This window comes from Mobula birostris, chromosome 3, assembly GCF_030028105.1.
Source record: "Mobula birostris isolate sMobBir1 chromosome 3, sMobBir1.hap1, whole genome shotgun sequence".
Lineage (NCBI taxonomy): Eukaryota > Metazoa > Chordata > Chondrichthyes > Myliobatiformes > Myliobatidae > Mobula > Mobula birostris.
The window spans coordinates 116,771,447-116,791,444 of NC_092372.1; the positions used below are offsets into that span (position 1 = coordinate 116,771,447).

At 44.5% G+C, this 19,998-nt stretch overlaps 2 non-coding genes across 2 annotated transcripts; both read left to right on the forward strand.

Annotated features, from left to right (window-relative positions):
- Positions 1-11,817: 11,817 nt before the first annotated feature.
- trnat-agu (transfer RNA threonine (anticodon AGU)) lies at positions 11,818-11,891 on the forward strand. Its single transcript has one exon. It is a non-coding gene; the product is annotated as a tRNA-Thr (tRNA).
- Positions 11,892-19,684: 7,793 nt separating this feature from the next.
- Positions 19,685-19,758, forward strand: trnat-agu (transfer RNA threonine (anticodon AGU)). The gene has a single exon. It is a non-coding gene; the product is annotated as a tRNA-Thr (tRNA).
- The last annotated feature ends 240 nt before the right edge of the window (positions 19,759-19,998 follow it).

A 19,998-nucleotide genomic window follows, 5' to 3' on the forward strand; every position in this document is an offset into this window, starting at 1 on the left:
CAACATGGTGCGAGTTACAACCCATCTGTCGGGCAGCGCATTTCACTTAAGTTAACTTTACTATTTGCTCCTGAAGTGACCGAGCCCCATCTTCCATCCACACTTTAACATGCAGCCGACCGACATCAGCAAATGTAGACACTTTTATCCCTTCATTCTGTTGAACGAACTTCAAAACAATGTTTATAGTGGCTGACAATGTCCAGCCATCCCAAACCGTCAGCATGTATTTATCTTGATTCTGTCTGTGCAAGGAAAGGGAACGAAATAATTCCGATTTAATGGATCCCTGAAGCGTGGAGGAGATATGGAAGACCAAAGACGATTTGGCGCCTTTGAGCAGAGGCAGAATATTGTCCCTGAACCTCACCTGGGACACAATAGAGGAGACGGAGAAGGACAGACAGAGGTGAAGTAACTTGATTGCTGTTCTAAACGCCAGCGGTTTAATGAGCGGTAAGAAGTAAGTTTTCCAGAAGAAGTTCTATTACCCAGTCATTTGGATTTATCTCTTCTGTTGAAAAATACCGAACAGATAGATATGGCAGAGATGGTTGGCTTTTTTCGCAAGTCTGTCCATTCTGGTTAGCTGGACTATCTCCTATGTCTATGCCGTCTGATATTTAGCTGCATTCAAGTCTGATTCTTGAATGGAACTTCCATAGCTTCAACTTCGGGAACCATTTTTACACCAAGGATACTGGTTTTACTTCTCCAGTTAGAGTGTCACGACGACCACAGAATTGCATGGAATCAATCTAACATGTTGATCAAAACGTGTTTAATCTGAAAAGATAACATTTGCGTCTTCTTTCAAAAAATGAGAAGAAAATCCAGCGTCATGGAGCATGCATGTTGGGAAACACAACACTGAGTGTCCTTGAACACTTCCACACTTATGAGGAATCACGGCTCGTGGATCCTCCACTAACTTTCGGCCGAGTGGCGGACTTGGAGCAATGTCTTGAAAACGAGTGAGCTGTGGAGAGATTAGGAGACTATATTATGCATGCAAATTATATCAGGGTAAGTCTCTAAATACGGTCTAATTTGTTTTATCTCAACCTCGCAGTCACATTATGACAGATGCTGGCTAGCGCAGGGGCTCCGCGGCTTAACCAGTCAAAGCGTCTGTCTAGTAAACAGGAGATCCTGGGTTCAACTCCCAGCAGAGCCTTTAGATTGTGAGGCGAATTCCCATGTTTCAGAATAAACTGCAAATTATAAGTTACACTGCTGCTGTAATAACAAAGAACATCATCACAAAAAGGAATGAAACAATAATAGTGTACATATTGAACATAGTTCTCGAAAATATTGGAGCTTGATGTTAACTGCCGGGCAAGAAACAGGACGACCGATCAAACAGGGGACATTTCTGAAGAGTTTGTTTAGCTTTTTATAGCATTTTTGCAGTCTAATGTTGGTTTATGTTGACAACAGTTTGCAAAATGCGACCGTAACCTATTTTATGACGTTGCCCTGGTCTTAATGAGAAACGATTTCACATCACGTTTCAAAGGTCTTTCCAATTGAATTCCGACCAGTTCGCTGCATATTCAAGAAATCGGAGTGATGCCGTTACAGAAAGGAGCGAGAATACATACAGATGTTAAATACCCTAACACCTACAATGTTCGATAAATAGAGCCCACGTGTCCATTGCATTCCCCGCCCAATCTGGAGTGCTCTGCAGCTCCGCAGTTTTAACATTGATCCAGACACCAAGACCTCGTCGCCATGTTGATTTATGGTTCTTACATGTTATACTGCTAAACATTTCGGAATTCACTTTAGTACTTCAACAAAAAAATATGTATACACATGATGGCAGTGGTGGGATTCGAACCCTGGTCTCTTTAGAGACTGGGGCCTTAATCCAGCGCCTTCGATCGCCCGGCCACACTACCAAGTTTTTTTTATTCATTACCAGATTACGTGGGTTGGTTGACTATGTTAATCGTATAGGTTTTGCACATTCTAGCAAATACTTGCTTGATACTTGATGCATTTTCCATTTCCCAGTGTTGCTGCGTGGCCAAGTGGTAAGGCGTCGGTCTAGCTCGAGCCCCAACTGAGGTAGTGTGTTGTGTCCTTGAGCAAGGCACACATCGCTCTGCGATGACACCGGTGCCAAGCTATATCAGCCCTAGTGCCCTCCCTTTGGACAACATCGGTGGCGTGGAGAGGGGAGACTTGCAGCATGGGCAACTGGCGTTCTTCCATACAACCTTGCCCAGTCCTGTGTCACAGAAACCGTCCAAGGCGAAAATCCATGGTCACGAGACTAACACGTGCCTATTTTATTTCCTATTTTAGAAGAGGTTGATTTGCACAGCTATAATTAAAATAAAGGCGACGTTGGTAAGAGGTCTCTTGCAAGAAATTGCGACAAAGTGGTCAAATGTTAAAGTGAAAGGTGAGCCAGATCGAGCAGTCGGTAGCTGCACGAACCAGGACAAAGGTTGTGCTGCCCACGAGGGTGATACTGAGAACGCTGCTTGGAACGCAGGAGAATGTATTTAACTCAGTATCACCTCCAACATGACGTTCAACAGCTCCGCCACTGCCTTGGCCAGCGAGCTGCGAGTGGTGCAGGTGGAGGAACCACAACTTCTTCGCGAAAAAATTCCCGAATATCAGAATGTACAGTCATTAAATAGTAACATTTATTCTATTGATTCTTCTGAGAGAAGGCCCCAGGAAGCTCCCAACAATGGTAGAGTTCATAGTTACATTTTTCTAATGATCCATCCTCCAGAACCCTCAGCACCGACAATTACAGAGATTAAAGGGAAATGCGAGAAAATCCTTCCGTTTCCATTAGTTCTAAATATTGAGATTTGATCTTATTCACCAAGTTGCGGCGATTGAAGCAATCAAACCGGAAGCATCTAACCGGTAATATCCCATTGGATTGTACATGTTTTGATAAGTTTACCTCTTATTTGTCTAAACCCCCCCCCCAAAAAAATCGACCAATTTCAGGAATTATTAGTGATAGATGAACGTTGTAATATCAGGAAATAGCTAGTGAAGTTCTTGTGAATGACTCTGCTGCTTGTGACGATTTTATTAGCGAGAGGACCAGCATTGTGGACAGTAATACAGCTACTATAGGCGCACCACGGCACACCATGGGATTTAATACTCCATATTCCTAAACTCTAAATATTTGCTTAACAAACAATATGAAATTTGCCTTTAATACCACTAGCTGCATCTTCCTACGAACGGTTTTCATTTCAGGCAAAGCTTGTAAGTTCCTGTAATTCAATAAGGTGATATATATCTATATTTGTGTAAAATCTGCCTTTTGCGTTCTCTTTCCGCAGTGCATGACGTCATTAGGCTATTTATTAAACTCACTCTACAAAGTTTGGGTTCATTCATTCAATGTCACTGTCCGGTCTATTGATCCTTGTTCCGGGTTTTCCTGTTTTCTCCATTGTTCCGTTGGGTGCCTTAATTGAGGCACCTGATTCTCATTTTGCCCTGGCACATAAATACGTCTGCAAATCTGAGATTGTTGACCTCCCTTCCCTTCCCCTTCCTTCTGAAATCTTCGCTTGCAACTTCGTCAGTATCCCCGTCCAGTTCAACCGCCGGCGTAAGAGCCAAAATAAGAAATCGTTGAGTTTGAAACTGTCTCTTGGTGTCCCTGTGTTTAGTGTCCGTGTTCTGTGTACGAGTCTCACCAAGGAGTGGTCCTCGCTACGCCCTATGTCCTGTCCCCAAAGAGGGGTGTTCTGTCTTCCTGTTCTCAAGTCCTAGGCTCTGTGTTCCTGTGTTCAAAGACTAAATACAGGCACCGTGTTCCAGCCCTGTCCAAGTCTGAGCTTCGTGTCCTCGCCCAGCCCAGGAGTACCTCGCCCAGCCCGGTGCTAGAGATTCGTCCTGTGCCGGATCGTTCCCATCCGAATCCTCGGCAGTTTACCTCAGCAGTCATCCTGGCCTTGCGTCCTAGAAAGCATCCCGGCCCTGCGTCGAAGAAAGAGTCCTGGCCCTGCGAAAGGATCCCGGCCCTGCATCCTAGAAAGGGTCCTGGCCCTGCGTCCTAGGAAGCGTCCCGGCCCCGCGCTCCAAGGAGGAGTCCCAGCTCCGTATCCAAGAGCCTAACCAAGCCGAGTCCAACAGCTGAGCCAAATCTAGTTTAAGAGCCACGTCCTGTGCTGGAGGTTCATCGTTCCGTGCTGGAGATTCCTCGCCCAGCCCAGGAGTACCTCGTTCAACCCAGTAGAACGTCGCCCAGCCCGGTTCTGGAGTTCCCTCGTCCTGTGCTGGAGTTCCCTCGTCCTGTCCAGGAGTACCTCGCCCTGTCCAAGCCATGGCTTTGTGTTCTCGTCCTGCCGAAGCCACGGCTTTGTGTTCTCATCCTGTCCATGTGCCTGGTCCTGTGAAGGAGTTCCACGTCCTGTCCTTGCCAAGATCCTTGTCCCGAGTCCTAGCCTAGACCCGGGGCCGGTTCCGAGTCAAGACCCAGGTTCCGAGTCTCAACCAATACCCATGTTCCGGGTCCCCAGACTCTGGTTCCGGAATTCCGTGTTCCTTTTCCAGGCTCCTTGTTCCTAGTTCCATGACCAGGTTCCGTGCTTCTGGATCAAGTCCAAGCGCAGACCCTGAATCCTAGTCTCGTCTAGGGCCTGTGTCAATGTCCGGCCTCGTTTCTTCCCTTGCTTTCTTGACAAACCTAGTCCTGTTTCTAATGCTGTACTTCAGTGCCTGTGTCTTACATTTGGTTCCGCCCCATCGTCCCCTAAACACCACTTTGAACTATGTATCGTCGTTTTTGCACTCCAAATTAGTGTTGTGTATTCTGCAAACTCGGGGGAGATTTCGATTTTCTGCAATTCCAGATGTCACAGTCCAGTCCGTGAAGTCCGTGTTCCGATTCACGGTCCGGTCCATGGTTCCCTGTTCCGGGGTTTATGGTTTTCTCCAGTTTCTGTTGTGGGCACATGTTTCTCGTTTTGGGACTGAGACATAAATACCCCTGCAGACCATGGATTCCCTGCTGGACTGTCCTGTTCACCTCCCTGTCTTTTCGCCCCTCGCCTGACTCTCTGCCTGGATACCCCGCCTGTATCTCTGAAGTCTTACCGCCAGAGCAAGACCGATGCTTTGTTTGGTCAAGATAAGGAACTCTCTTTCGTTGTGTGGAATTGTCTCTCTGTGTCCACGTCTTCTCGAGGCAGGTCCGGCCGTTTGCCGCAACCTAGGGTTAGGATCTGTCTCTGTGTCCACGCCTTCGCTGGGTGGATCTGGCCGTTTGCCACTATTTAGTGTTAGGATCCGTCTCTGTGTCCACGCCTTCGCTACGTGGGTCCGGCAGTTTGCCGCCAGCTTGTGTTGAGATCCATCTCTTCATGTTCAGTGTTCTGTGTATGAGTCCCGGCCCTACGTCCTGTCCCCAAGGAGGGGTCCCGGCTCTGTGTTCCGTGCTCATGTCTCTTCTAGTCCAAGGTTCCGTGCTCCTGAACGCCCTCGTCCAGTCCTATCAGAGTCCTGCCCATGTGTGTTTTCCTGTCCTTGCGTCTCGCCCTACCCAGGAGTTCCACACCCAAGCCATGTCCAGTCCAGTAGCCTCGTCTTGTCCTCGCCTAGTTCTGGAGTCTGAGCCCAAGTCAAGTTCCAGGTTCCGGATCCTTGCCCAGTCTCTGGCTCGGAGTCCATACCCAAGCCTCGAAGTACCCTGGACCCAAGACCGAAGACCCCAGCCTGCAGTCCTCAACACCAAGACCCCAGCCTGCAGGCCTCAAGACCAAAACCCCAGACTGCAGGCCTCAAGAACAAGACCCCAGCCTGCAGGACTCAAGACCAAGACCCCAGCCTGTCTCCAAGCTCAATCCTCAAGACCTAGACCCCAGCCTCAAGCCTTAAGACCAAGACCCCAGTCCTGTCTCCAAGCCTCAAGCCTCACTACCCCAGCCTCCAGTCCTGCAGTCATGTCATGTCTATGCCTGGTTCTGGGGTGAGCCCGAGGCAAGACCCAGGTTCTGGGTGCTTGTCCAGTCTCTGGCTCGGGGTCCAATCCCTAGTCAACGTTCTTGTTCCTGCTCCTTTTCTGTATCGTGTCACGTCCCGACTCTAGTCAAGTCATTTTCTTTGTACTTCAGTGTCTGTGTCTTGCATTTGGGTCCGCTATCAACGTCCCCTATTGTGATACCAGATTTTTATAGAACATAGAAACATAGATAACCTATAGCACAAAACAGGTCTTTGGCCCACAAAGCTGTGCCGAACATGTCCTTACCTTAGAAATTCCCTATGGTTACCCATAGCCCTCTATTTTTCTGAGCTCCATGTACCTGTCCAGGGGTCTCTTAAAATACCCTATCGTATCCGCCTCCACCACCGTCACCAGCAGCCCATTCCACGCACTCACCATTCCCTGCATAAAAAAATACCCCCTGAGATGTCCTCTGTAAATACTTCCAAGCACCTTAAAACTGTGCCCTCCCGTTCTAGCCATTTCAGCCATGGGAAAAAGCTTCTGACTATCAATATGATCATTATAGATAGATAAATAATATATGATATTTAAGTGAAAATAATAATGCACTGAAATAGCCACCTGTATATTCGTGCTTAATAAAGACATTTATTTCCATTCCATTCTAACACAGTTCCCATGTACCGTTAGGTTAGGTTAGGCAGTGTCCGTATGGTAGCAGCGGGAGACACATTTGCATTTCCGGACTGGCACCAACTTAATTTAAGCATATTGTATCAAGTTTAAAGAAGATGGAACGGAACTATTCCATTCCGTAAATCCACACTGACACCGGTACAAAATAATCTTTGGACACCGGCGGCACGGGTCTCTAATACTGTGGTCAGTCACGCTCTAAAATTATAATCCTTTATAACGGCTATCGGTTTAGTTCCGCAGTTCGATTAGTATCCAAATTCAATGCAATGCCATCGCAACAGACGCTCGCAGTGATATATGATAACTATGGTGAAGCCTTCCATGCCAATAGATATGGAATGCGGCAAGGGAAAGAGAAAACGCTGCAAAAAAAGACGTTGAGTGAGAGAGATGAGAAAAACTGATCAACAGATGGATAAAGCAAGGGTAATGCTGGAATAAGGATACGTGAGTAACAGGCGGGGACAAATGCAGAAAGAGAAATGGGGTGGCAGTGAGATCACCGGCGCCATCTGTCCCACGTTGGCAGCGCCGAATATGGAATTGCTTTTTCTGTTTTGTAGCACACGGAAGCAGTACCCTGCACACGAAGGCAATTCACAGTGGCCAGTTTACCTTCCCTGCGTATTTCGGGTATGGCAGGTAGTTGCAGTAACCGGAGGATATGCATTCGGTACACGATATCACAAAATCTCAAATGCATTACCTGGAGCCAAAATTGAACCCGTAACGCAACACTGTTACCAGCTGCATCACTTTCAAAGCCTTCGTCTTGTATCGAGAAACCATGTATCGAAACGGCGAACAATAAATGAATGAGTCGCAGTGCCAAACCCCTGATTAAGTCAGGGACCTTTAGATCTTCAGTCTAACGCCTGTCCAACTGACCCCTGTCAGTTACCATTGTAAAATTATTTGCTGTAGTTACCTCCGACCCTACTGTGTGGCTAGAACATTGTCACAGACAGTCTGATAATGCGAGAACCGTCCATTAATTCTTCATGATCCGGAAAGTTTCTACGCCTCTCCTTCCAAATAATGCGCAGATTTATTTATGGTGTAATGTGCTTTTTATTTATTTTCTGGAAATTTCAGTTCTCCTCCTTACATTGACGTTGTAGCATGAGCAAATGGAACCTAACAAGGTTTTACAGCCCTAAGCGCTGAGCAGTGGGAAGAGTTCCTGAAACACACGTTCTGCAGACTGCGATGACTTGATGTCCGAAACGAAGATAAACGCTTATTAACTTAGGAGCAGAGCTCTTGGAATGAACATGAATTCGAAATTTATATTCATAACCTTTACCATATTCTCCAACTTTACCTTTTCTCCAATTCTTAGAAGGCAAGTGCTGAACTGAAAACCGCAACTTTATCCGCATTACTTGGAAAAGTTCGCAGATGGCAACACCGTAGAGGGACGGATCTCAGAAAGCGATAAGGCCCAGTTACCTGGGGCGGACAGCCAACTTCTTTTCAATGTTATCAAACCCAAAGACCTGGGTTCAGGAAGCGAGATGAAACAGGTACCCCTTTAGCTGCCAATGGTTCTGAGGTGAACATGTTTGTCAGCTTTAACTTTTTAGGTATAAATAACATCGATAGTTTATCCTCGTAAAGCAGGTCAGCTCTATATCCCTTAAGCCACACCGCAGCGCCCACGTCCTCAACAAATATAATTCGGCATGCCACGTTGACATACCAATATTCAAATGCACAAGGCAGAAAGTAGGCTATTGGGAAAAAGCAGAGCTTGGTATGTAATCTGCTCTAATCAAGACCGAAAGACATTGCAAAGAGATGTGGGGGGATCTCAGTTCATCACGGATATCAGCTTCTTCTCCATGGATACTGTCGAAACTCCCCACTCCCTCCGTAAAGCAGCCAACATAATCAAAGTCCCTTCCCTCTTTGACCCTCTCTCTTCTCCCGTGCATCGAGCAGAAGGTAGAAGAGTTTGAAAACACGACGCACGAGGCTCAATGGCAGCTTTTGCCCCGTTAAACGACCTCCTGAACTTTCAAGTTGAACTCTTGACCTCAGAGCCTACCCTTGTATGCTGTTTGCACGTTGTTCTCTACCTGCACTGCACTTGCTCTGAAGCTGTAACCGTAACTCTGTAGTCTGTACACTGTTTTTGTTTTCCCTTGTAATATTCGAAAATAATCGACATGCATGGCTTACAAAACTAAGGTTTTAGCTTTATCTTCCAATCTGATAGTGTAATTCAATACCAAGCAGCAATATTGCCCTTGTGAGCTAAATCAATAGAATGGATACTGAGGAAAAGTTTTCAGATTCAATCCCTGGGCAGCTGAATCCACCGGAATGGACAATATATTCCTGCGACTGACAACCAAAGGTGATCGATAGATAGATACATACATAGAAACATTATTGATCTCAATGGAAATTACAGTGTCACAGTAGCATTACATATACACAGATATAGATATCAGAAGAGAAGTAGAAAGAATAAAAAAAAAATACCAGAGAATCTCCTGGCGTTTTTATAAATGTCCTGTATGAGGAAGTGGAAGGATCGCTTAGTAAATTTGCTGATGACACAAAGGTTGGAAGTGTTGTGGATAGTGTGGGAGGCTGTCAGAGGTTACAGCGGGACATCGATAGGATGCAAAACTGGACTGAGAACTGCCCGAAGGAATTCAACCCAGATAAGTGTGAGGTGGTTTATTTTGGTTGGTCAAATATGATGGCAGACTATAGTATGAATGGTAAAACTTGTCAGTATGGAGTATCAGAGGGATCTTGGGGTCCGTGTCCATAGGACACACAAATCTGCTTCGGAGGTTAACTCTGTGGCTAAGAAGGTTCAATGACCTTCATCAACCGTGGGATTGAGTCCAAGAGCCAAGAGGTAATGTTACAGCTGTATAGAACCCTGGTCAGACCGCACATGGAGTACTGTGCTTAGTTCTGGTCACCCCACTACAGGAAGGATGTGAAAACTGTAGAAAAGATGTAGAGGAGATATACACGGATGTTGCCTGGATTGGGAAGCATGCCTTACGAGAATAGGTTGAGTGAACTTGACTTTTTCTCCTTAGAGCGACGGAGGGTGAGAGCTGACGTGAGGGGTGTATAAGATATTAAGATGATAAGAGGCATTGATCGGGCGGATAGTCAGATGCATTTTCCCAGGGCTGAAATGGCTAACACGAGAGGGCATAATTTTAAGGAGCTTGGAAGAAGGTGCAGAGAGGATGTCAGGAGTATGTTGTTTACCCAGGGATTGGTGAGTGCGTGGAATGGGCTACCGGCACCATAGTCACACATAATCCAAACAGAAGTCACTCTGCACAGGAATGAGAGGGAGAATTCGTAAACTTACTCGAGCTTCTCAGTTATATAAATGTAAGACAACATTATAGATGGTAATGGATGGAGTGATTGTATAAATCTAGAACTAATTATCATCAATTAGGAGGTCCTAACTGATAAAATGTCGAAGTATTTCGGAATCAGATTCGTCAGACGTTTTAAGTCAGTGTAAAATTGTCAGAACAGAACTCTGTTTTACCATGTATGTACGAACCATTCACAAATTCAAATTTTGTATTTCTCTGACACTCAATAATATCACCAGAAAAGGTAATCGTATGCCTCTGACCCTAGATCTCGCGCCCTTCAATGGCCTTTTTGAATAACGCTGTGCGTTTCCCAACATCGTGCCAGTTACAACCCATCTGCTGGGCGACGCATTTCACTTAACCTGCCTATTTGCTCCTAAAATATCCGAGCGCCATCTTCCCTGCACACATTTTCCTGTAGCCGAAAGTCATCAACAAATTTAGACACTTTTATCCATTCATTCTGTTGAACGAATTTCAAAACAATTCTCAGAGTAGCTGACAATATCCAACCTTCCCAAACCATCAGTATGTACTTATCTCGGATCTCTCTGTATAAGGGAAGTTAACGCTGATGAAGTTAAAATAGAAATTTTTGGCCACCATCGACAATCTGTGGATAGACCTCAAAAGAGCAGTGCATGCAAGACAGCCCTAGAATATCACAGAACTAGAAGCCTTTTGCAAGGAGGAATGGGCGAAAATCCCCCAAACAAGAGTTGAAAGACTCCTAGCTGGCTACAAAAAAGTGTTTACAAGCTGTGATACTTGCCAAAAGGAGTGTTACTAAGTACTGCCATACAGGTTGCCCAAACTTTTGGTTCGGGCCCTTTTCATTTTTTGTTATTTTGAAACTGTAAAAGATGCAAATAAAAAGTTTTATTGATTAAAATATTAACGAAATGTGCCATCTTTAAATTTATGCGTTTTGGAAATCAGTTCATCCTTTACTCGCTTAGCTATTCACAGTAACAGAAAATTTGACCAGGGGTGCCCAAAATTTTGCATTTGTTTATCACAGTGAGATGTAACAACCAACAAGCCACATTGAGCTTGTATGTGATTAAAAAAACAGGAGGGCCAGCATTGTGGAGCCATGACTAGAACAAGACTGGAAACCCCTCCACTGTTTGCATACGACATCCCCTACAATACAGCCAACTGCATGCAAATTAAGAAAGTTACTATATGATGCCACAGTAGTCTCCCTACTGTACACTGTGGACCGCTGCCCCACAGAGGTGCTGGTGCCAACCTCTGTGCCTCTGGTTGGAAAGGGTGTTGGACCAAGGAAGGACCGTGCTGCTCAGAGGAATTCTGAAAGTGTTAAAAGCAGTGGTCTGACTATAACAGTTTTGGTAGGCATACATGTTCATACTTGTGAAATGTGGCTTTGTTTTAAGCTGGAACTGAGTTCAAGAAGCTTCAGAAAAGTTGTAAATATTTGGCTTTTGTGAGTATAAAGAACCAGGATCTACTCTGTGTGCATCTAGGTTATTGCATGAACTTCAAGTGTGAGTCAAAAAGCTGCTGGTAAAACTAGATGTAAAGACCAAAGCCTAGCTGGATGAATGGAAAGCCAAAGGGAAAGGATTCAAAAGAGATACGAAAAGAGAGGATTCGTCAGATGGTGCTGTGGATGAGGGAACCAAGAGGAGAGATCAGATCATAAAGGGACCAACAGAAGAATTAATAAGAGAATAGTCCACAAACTAGAAGAAGAAAAGAGAAGAAGAAAGGAATGAGTCATCATCAGAATTGCTTCTCGTTATGACAGATGCTGGCCAGTACAAAGGCTCCGTGGCTTAACTGGTCAAAGCGTCTGTCTAGTAAACAGGAGATCTTGGGTTCAACGCCCAGCGGAGCCTTTAATTTATGGCGCGAATTGCCATGTTTCAGAACAAATTGCACATTACAAATTACACTGTTCCTGTAATCACAAAAAAAATGTCACAGAATTGAATAGAACAAATATACAGTGTACATATTAAACATGGTTCTCGAAAACTTTGCAGGCCTGAATGCTGTCTGTCGGGCAAGAAACAGGACAACGGATCAAATAGGTGACACTTCTGAGAGGCTCGTTTACCTTTCTATAACATTTTTGCAATGTAGTGTTGGTTTATGGTGACAATCGTTCGCAAAACGATGCCGTGGCCTACTTTATGATCTTGCGCTGGTCTTAATGATAAACGATTTCACGTCACGTTTCAAAGGTCAGTCCAATGGAATTCTGACCATTTCGCTGCATATTTCAAGAAACCGGAGAGATGTCGTTACAGAAGGAGGCGAGAATACGTACAGCTGTCAAATACTCTTACACCCACAATGTGCGATAAAAAGAGGCCACGAACCCCACATGTCCATTGCATCTCCCACCCAATTTGAAGTGTTCTGCGGCTCCGCAGTGTTATGAATGTTCCAGGCAGCAATACCTGCTCGTCGCCATGGTGATTTATGGTTCTGATATTTTATACTGCAAAACATTTCAGAATTCACTTTAATACTGCAACCAAAATATGTATACACATGACGGCAGTGGAGGCATTCGAACCCACGCCTCCTTAGAGACCGGAGCCTTAATCCAGCGCCTTAGACCGGTCGGCTACACTACCACTTATTTTTGTTCATTGCCCCATTACGTGGATTGGTTGATTATGTTAATCGTGAAGGAATTTTATTGTAGCGGTTATACCATATGCTCAGAAGGTATGCTTTGAACATTCTCCCACATATTTGCCTGATACTTGCAGCATTTTCCATTTTCCAACCCTTACAATAATTCCTTGGAGCAGATCAGAGAGAACAGTCGGGCGGTTTTGCCTCTTAAGATGCCGGGAGACAAACAAAGATATTCTAGATGTCAGTGCTTAGACGCTAATTTCCACGAATATTGTCATTTTTCACATGTCGCCGTTAGGCTTTAATCTTCACCGGATGCGAAGAGTAACATCACGGTTATCTACCCATGTTGTCACCTTCAGTGACGTTTACAGGCCGACTCCAAGTAGTACAGGGATTTCATTCAGATGGTGCATTCCCAGCGGCCTCAGTCGAACACTGCAAATTAGAACGCATACGCTGGAAACGGTTTTAGAATATCTATACTTAATCCTCTACGGGAAATTTAAAGGTGTCCCAAAGGACAATCGCACCTTCAGTACCAGCTGAAAGTGATTTTATGAAGTTGTGTTATGATTAAGCAGTAGAAGGAAAGAAATTGCCTTCTAAACTCACGAGTGAGCATAGGCCATCAACTTTTTGCTGTTGATGTTTCTGCAGCAGGCAAATCTTTTTTACGAGGCCGAGTTCCTAGCTTGATGCTCAAACCAGCATGGATGGAAAGCGTGTCTGGGGAGTCTGCTGGGTTCGAACTCAGAAGCCTTCGCTCCGAAGTCCGGCGCTGATGCCACTACGCCACCAGCAGGGAGAGGTAATTGCTCCGCCGCAGAAATATTTCGGCAGCGCTCGTTTTCCTGTTGTCTTTTAAGCAGATTTTGTTTTTCATTCATGGGTTTATGTATGGAATGGATAGCCGGTAAACGGTGTACTTGTGTGTTTCTGGGGCGACAGATTCCGAGGGGAAGAGTACCGTTGTTCCCTGAAATACTGAAATGGCAAACATCTGTACGCACTTGCAGGGAGAAGACTACTCATTTCTGGGCTATATATAGCGGCCGATGCGAACTTTGATAGTAACTTTACTTCGAAATTTGTCTCGACTTTTCAAACCATGTCCTGGATTTCTAGGTACTCCACTGTCACGTCATGTAACTTGACATACAAAATATAACAGGTTTATCATTGTAACGGCTGAGGAAAAAATACTGCCTCTCGTGGCACTTGAAACCACAACTCTTTAATCATTACCTTGATCACTCAGGAGCTGAAGGCTAACATACTAACCATTGCGCCACAGAACTCACAAGAGCACTCTTCAGTGCAGAAGGATAAAACTTTTGAAGAAAAAAATTGTATTTTTTAAACACAGACATTTTTCTCCGCTGTGTCTCTTTCTTTAAACGACAAAGATAATAATACGGCACCAATTCTTTCATTGCATTTCACAGACAGTTGGATGGAAACAATTTCAGATAATGCAGCACAGTTTCACTTAGTTTTACAAAGAGTCGCGCAGCTTTCCCTTCCTATTGGGGGCATCAAGATCCAGCTCTTCTCCAGCACTAGTACCGTTCCAGGAAACATTCCGTGAGCAGTTTACCGTGGGAGTACAGTGCCTGCTGTTGTCTGCAACAGCTTGCTGCACGTTGACGATACATTCGAGATTTGTTGCAAATTCCGCAGGGACTAAAATAAAATTGGAAGCAGAATCAATTAGTCACTGTTAATAGCTGACCGTCTCTTGAGTTGCAGTATTTCCCCTTTTCACATCAAATCCCAGTTAAACCTTTGAATGGAATGACATTCTCAAATCCTTCCATAAACTAGTCTTCCTAGTGCAAACAGTCTTGCGGCGCTTAAAATGGCGGGAGATGTTGCTTGCCGCGAGTAAGCGTCAGATTGACAAAAAGCAAAATAGACAGGGTTTTCGGGCCATTTTGCAGAACTCAAGATTATTTATGCATTTAGGCACTTGGCAATTGTTGTGTATGATTTGAGCAGCGTGGTGATTATGGGTGCAGCTATATTGTAAGTTGGGAGCCGAGACTGCTTAAGAGCCTTCAGAAGGAGAGAGAGGCGGCCAAGGCGTGATTCCGGTAAGTGTTCTTCTCTATTGCGGCGAAATTTTCTCTAGTCCTCCAAGAAGTATATATCTTCGCAGTAGGGTTTGGAGGCTTGCTTGTCTAAATGACCCGAATAGCTACGTGGGTGGAGACGAGACCTTGTGCCTTCGCTGTCGGTCGTGTCACCCGGTCGAACCGCATAAAGTGTAGAGGCCTGATCAGGAGTGGTGCAAGGGACTTGTTTCCATATCAGTGTGGGGCGACGGTGTTCCTGAGTCTCCACCAGGGACTCTCATAGTTGAATGCAGAGAAATTCGAGAGGAAGCCAATGGCACGGTGATGGAAGCCCTGCAAACCGACAAGGCAAAGAACAAAATTGTTTATTTTTAATGATGAAGAGAAGTGTAGGGGTAAGGCTATATGACTCCTTGGGAACCCATGGCCTAAATGGCGAGAACAAGCATAGCTTTGTGCAGGCAGGTCGTGCTTTACCAACTATCTTGAGTTTATTAACAAGGTAAAGAGACGGATTGATGTGAGTGGCGCAGTGGACGTTGTCTATATGGAATTTAGTGTTTGACAAAGTCCCTCATGGGAGGGTAATCCCAAAGATTAGAATGCATGGGATCCACAGTGAATTGGCTGTTTGAATTCAAAAGTGGCTTGCACATAGATGACAGAGGGTAGTAGCTGAAGGGTGTGATTGGCCTTCAGCAGAATCTGTGCTGTTTGTTATATATATAAATGACCCGGATGAAAATGTAGATGGATGGGTCAGTAAGTTGGTGCATGATACCAAGACTTGACAGCAGTGGTTTGAGTAGAAGAGTGGCAAAGAACACATCGATTAGCTGCAGATATGGGCAGAGAAATGGCAGACGGACTTTAATACAGATAACTGTGAGATATTGCAAATTGGTAGGAAAAATGCAAGAAGACTTTGCCCTTAACAGTGTTGCTGAGCAGAGAGTGATCTTGGGGTCCAAGTTCATCTTACCATGACGATGCACACAAAGGTTGATAGCGTGCTTTAGAAGGCTTATGGAAAATGCTTACTTTTATTTATCGGACATTGAACTCAACAGTCAAGAGATTATGCTGCAATTTTTTTGAAACCCTAGTTAAGCCACATATAGAGTATTGTATGCAAATCTGGTCATCTTAATGTAGGGAGGATGTTGAGGTTTTGGAGGGTTATCAGGGTGCCACCTCGTTTAGAACGAATGCGCTATCATGACAAAGCTGGACAAGCTTGAACTTTTCCCTTGGAGCAGCGGAGGCGAGGGGAGGTCTGATAGAGGTTTATAAGATTATGAGAAGCATTGATAGATTAGAGACAGGGAGTATCATTTTCCTCCAGTACAGATGTCTAATTCCAGAGGGCATGCATTGTGGGTGTGAGCGGGTAGGTTCAAAGGCGATGTGAAGGGTAAGGTTATTGACTCAGAGAGTAGTGGACTCCCGGAATGCCCTGCCCTCTATGCGGTAGAGGCAAATGTATTAGAGGATTTCGTGAGACATTTTGATAGGCACATGGATTTGAGGAAGATGGAGGGAAATGGACATTGTGCAGGCAGGAGGGATTATTTTTGTTTTTTTTTAAATTTACTCTTTAGACGCTTCGACACAGCATCGTGGCCTGTTCCTGTGCTACACTGTTCTCTTTCTATGTTTCGATGTAACGCCCATGAGGAAGACAGTCACTAAATTGTAACGTTCTTCAAAAAGAACAGTCGTCACACGTAATAAATAAAGTAATATGCCATCACTGAAGGCAGCCCAGAAGAAAATGTTTTTGGCCGGTTTCTCGGATATCGCACGTGAAATACAATAGAACGCTCTTTACACAGATCAGACTGCAGATTGCTGACAAACCTGTCACCGCAGCTTTCATAGTGCAATTCTTTGTACTCAGCACTGTTCCCTCTGAGCTGCACGAGTGCGTGGACGCGCAGTAACTGAAATGCACCCGCCCACTTAACCTTTGTTGCCGGATTCCGCGAATAAAGACAGACGGGAAAAAAAGATAAACAACTGTGACAGATTTTGTTTATTGTGATATGCTTCATTGTTCCCATTTATAAACTGATTTTTGAGCTTTCATTCTGAATATCAAGAGTATGGATATAACAAAAACGAAACAAATTAAAGTGCCACACAGTTTTCAGGCCGTGTAAAAAAATATTTCTCAGAGAAAATGTTGATTCGTGCAGCTATAAGTAAAATACAGGCGACGTTGGTAATCGGACTCTGACAACTTATTGCGACAAGGTGGTCAAAGGTTAATGTGACGATGAACAAAATCGCGCAGTCAGTAGCTGCACGAACCAGGACAAAGGTTGTGCTGCCCATGGGGTGATACGGATAACGCTTCATGGAACGCCATACAATGCATTTACCTCAGTATAATCTCTGGCACTATGTTCAACAGGTCCGCCACTGCCTTGGCAAGCAAGTAGCGAGTGGTACAGGTGGAGAAGCCACACCTTCTTCGCGAAACTTTCCCCGAATGTCACAATGCACAGTCACAGTTTGAGGATAGAGGGGAAGCCTTTTAGGACCGAGATTAGGAAAAACTTCTTCACACAGAGAGTGGTGAATCTGTGGAATTCTCTGCCACAAGAAACAGTTGAGGCCGGTTCATTGGCTATATTTAAGAGGGAGTTAGATATGGCCCTTGTGGCTACGGGGGTCAGGGGGTATGGAGGGAAGGCTGGGGCCGTGTTCTGAGTTGGATGATCAGCCATGATCATAATAAATGGTGGTGCAGGCTCGAAGGGCCGAATGGCCTACTCCTGCACCTATTTTCTATGTTTCTATGTTTCTATTAGATAGTACCATTTATTCTATTGATTCATCTGATAGAAACCCCGAGGGAACTTACTAAAATGGGAGAATTCGTAGTTCCATTTTCCTACAGATCCAACCTGCAGAACGCTCAGCACTGAGAACTGCAGTGATTAAAGTTAAGTGCGAGGAAATCCTCCTGTTTGCATTAGTTCTCAATATTGAAATTTGATTTTATTCACTAAGTCCGGTGATAAAATGAATCAAACCGGAAGCATCTAACCTGTAATGTCCCATTGGATCGTATATGTTTCGATAAGTTTATCACTTACTTGGCTAACATCCCCCTTTCTCACAAAAAAATCGACTAATTTCATACGTTACTGACAGATGAACGTTGTCAAACCAGGAAATATCTAGTGAATTTCTTGTGAACTGTTTCCACTGCTCGTAAAGTCTGCATTAGTGAGAGTACCGCCATTGTGGAGAGTAATACAGCTATTATAGGGGCACCATGGCACACCACTGGATTTAATACTTCATATTCCTGAACTCCAACACTATGCCTAACGAACATTATGAAGTTTGCCTTTGTTACACCTTGCTGCATCTACCTGCGAGCAGTTTCGTTTCAGGCAAATATCACATTCTTCTGTAATCTAATGCAGGGATATCTATCAAAATTCGTGTAAATCTCTGATTTTGCGTTCTCTTCCTGTAGTGCATGACAGAGATCACCCTACAGAAGAGTGAGACGGGGAATTAGTATGCTTTCTCGACCTTCTCAATTACATAAGAGAAAGACAACATTACAGATAGTAATTGATGCAGAGATTGTAGGACTCTAGAACTAATTATCGATAATCACGAGGTTCAAATGGATAGAATGTCGGTGGATTCCGGAGTCAGATCGGTCAGACGTTTTAAGTCATTGTACAGTTATCAGTATATAACTCGGCTTTTACCATGCATGTACGCACCATTCACAAATTCTGATTTTGTTTTTATCTGACGCCCAATGACATCATCGGGAAAAGTAATCGTTTATCTCTGACTCCAGAAGTCGTGCCCTTCAATCTCCGGCCTTTTCAATAACGCTACGCGATTTCCAACATGGTGCGAGTTACAACCCATCTGCCGGGCAGCACTTTTCACCTCACTTTCCTATTTGCTCCTGAAGTGCCCGAGCGCCATCTTCCATGCACATATTAACATGTAGCCGACCGTTATCAGCAAATTTAGACACTTTTATTCCTTCATTCTGCTTAACGAACTTCAAAACAATATTCATGGTAGCTGACAATGTGCAATCTTCCAAAACCGTCAATACGTACTTATTTCGGTTCTCTCTGTATAAGGAAAACAAACGCAATAATTCCGATTCATTGAATCCCTGAAGATCGGAGAAGACATGGGAGACCAAAGAGAATTTGGCGCCGTACAGCAGAGGCTGAATCCGGTCAGAATAAGGACAGACAGAGATGCAGGATCTTTATTGCTGTCCTAAAGGGCAGCGCCTTAATGGGCGGTAAGAAAAAGGTGTTCCAGAAGAACTTCTTCTGCCCAATCATTCGGCTTTATCTCTTTTGTTGAAAAATAGCGACCAGATAGATATGTCAGAGATAGCTGGAGCTTTTTTTCCCCCAGGTTTCTCCATTCTGGTTAGCGGGACTAGTTCTCATGTCTATACCGTCTAAAGTTTAGCTGCTTTCGAGAATGAATCTTGAATGGACCTTCCCCAGCTTCAACTTTGGTATTCATTTTTAAAACAAGGGTATTGGTTTTACCTTTCTAGCTTAGAGAGCCACGACGACCAGAGCATTGAATGATAACCACCTAAAATGTTGATCAAAACGTGTTTAATCTGAAAAGGTAACATTTGCGCCATTACTTCGGAAAAAAAGGCGAGGGAAAACCAGCGTCATGGAGAGTTCATGTTGGGAAACAGATCACTGTTTATCCGTGCACACTTCCACACTTCTTATGAGGATTCACGGATCGTGGATCATCCACTACCTACCGGCTGAGTGTCGGACTTGGAACAATGTCTTGAAAACAAGTGAGCTGTGGAGAGAGCAGGAGCCGATATTATGCATGCAAGCTACACTCGGGCTAAGTCTCTAAATACGGTCTAATTTGATTTATCTCAGCCTCACAGTCTCATTATGACAGATGCTGGCCATCGCAAGGGCTCCGTGGCTTAACTGGTCAAAGCGTCTGTCTAGTAAACAGGAGATCCTGGGTTCAACTCCCAGCGGAGCCTTTAGTTTATGGAGCGAATTGCCAAATTTCAGAATAAGCAGCGCATTGCAAATTACACTGCTCCTGTAATCACAAAGATCAATGTCACAAACAGGAATAGAACAAAAATGCAGTGCATATGTCAAACATAGTGCTTGAAAACTTTGCAAGTTTGATATTGTCTGCCGGGCAAAAAAACAGGACGACGGATCAAATAGGTGATATTTCTGAGTAGACTGTTTACCTCTTTATCGCATTTCTA